This window comes from Elephas maximus, chromosome 2 (assembly GCF_024166365.1).
Source record: "Elephas maximus indicus isolate mEleMax1 chromosome 2, mEleMax1 primary haplotype, whole genome shotgun sequence".
Taxonomy (NCBI): Eukaryota; Metazoa; Chordata; class Mammalia; order Proboscidea; family Elephantidae; genus Elephas; species Elephas maximus.
Window position 1 is genome coordinate 181,600,289 of NC_064820.1, and position 2,069 is coordinate 181,602,357.

The window sequence follows — 2,069 nt, forward strand, 5'->3', positions numbered from 1 at the left end:
AAGAAAGGTGATCCAACAAAATGCTGAAATTATCAAACAATAATATCAGAAGCAAGTAAAATTATGATGAAGATGATTCAAAAAATGGTTGCAGCAAGTACATCAACAGGGAACTGCCAAAAATTCAAGCCAGATTCAGAAGAGGACATGAAATGAGGGATATCATTGCTGATCTCAAATGGATCTTGGCTGAAAGCAGAGAATACCAGAAAGATATTTAACTGTTTTATTGACTATGCAAAGGCATTCAATTGTATGGATCATAACAAGTTATGGATAACATTGTGAAAAATGGGAACTCCAGAATGCTTAATTGTACTCATGTGGAACCTGTACATAGACTAAGAGGCAGTCGTTCGAGCAGAATAGAGGTATACTGCATGGTTTAAAACCAAGAAAGGTGTGTGTTAGAGTTGTATCCTTTACCCGTACTTATTCAGCCTGTATACTGAGCAAATAATTTGAGAAGCTGGACTCTATGAAGAAGAATCTAGCATCAGAATTGGAGGGAGACTCATTGACAACCTGCGATATGCAGATGACACAACTTTGCTATAAGCAAAGAGAATTTGAAGTATTTACTGTTGAAGATCAAAAACTACAGTCTTCAATATGGATTATACCTCAACATAAAGAAAACAAATTCTTACAACTGGATCAATAAGGAACATCATAGTAATTGGAGAAAATTTTGAAGTTTTCAAGGATTTCATTTTACTTGGATCCACAATCAACACCCAAGAAAGCAGGAGTCAGGTAATCAATGATGTATTGCACTGGGCAAATCTGCTGCAAAAGACCTCTTTATATTGAAAAGCAAAGATGTCACCTTGAAGACTAGGGTGTACCTCATCCAAGCCATGGCGTTTTCTTTCGTTTTTAAAAAAATTTTATTGTGTTTCAGGTGAATGTTTACAGCACAAATTAGTTTTTCATTCAGAAATTTATATGAAATTGTTTTGTGATATTGGTTGCAATCCCTGCAATGTGTCAGCACCCTCTCCCTTTCCCTTTCTACCCTGGGTTCTCAGTGTCTGTTTGTCCAGTTTTCCTGTCCCTTCCTGCCTTCTTGCTTTTGCTTTTGGGCCAGTGTTGCCCATTTGGTCCTGTGTTGCCTATTTGGTCCTGTATGCTTGACTGAACTAAGCAGCACATTTCTCACATGTGTTATTGTTTGTTTTATAGGCCTATACAATTTTTGGCTGAAAGGTAGACTTTGGGAGTGGGTTCAGTTCTGAGTTAGCAGGGTATCCAGGGGCCAACTCTTAGAGGTTCCTCCATTCTGTCAGACTGGCAAGCATGACCTTTTTTGTTGTTGTTAATTTGAATTTTGTTCTATATTTTCTTCCCACTCTGTCTGGGACCCTCTCCTGTGATCCCTGTCAGAGCAGTTGGTGGTGGTAGCCAGGCACCATGTAGTTTTTTTGGGCTCATGCTGGTGGAGACTGTGGTTCATGTGGTCCATTAGTCCTTTGGACTAATATGTTCCTTGAGTCTTTGGTTTTCTTCATTCTCTTTTGCTCTAAACCAGATGGAACCAATAGATGTATCTTAGATGGCCACTTGCAAGCTTTTAAGACTCCAGATGCTACTCACCAAAGTGGGATGTGGAACATTTTCTTTAAGAGCTATGTTGTGCCAATTGACCTAGATGTTCCCTGAGACCATGGTCCCCAGCCCTCAGCTCCAGTAACTTGTTCCTTCAAGGTGTTTGCATGTGTCTAGGAAGCTTCTACGACTTTGCCTTGGTTAAGTTGTGCTTCCTATGTTGTGTGTTGTTTTTCTCCTAACTAAAGTTAATTTGTCTACTATCTATTTAGTGATTTCCCCTTCTAAACCCTCCCCAAGCCATGGTATTGTCATTCGCCTCATATGTATGCAAAAACTGGACAATGAATAAGGAAGACTGGAGAATTGATCCTTTTGAATTATTCTGTTGGCAAAGAATATTGACTATACCATGTACTGCCAGAAGAGTGAATAAATCTGTTTGGGAAGAAGTACAGCCAGAATGCTCCTTTGTAGTGAGGATGGCCAAGACTTCATCTCACATACTTTGTACATGTTAT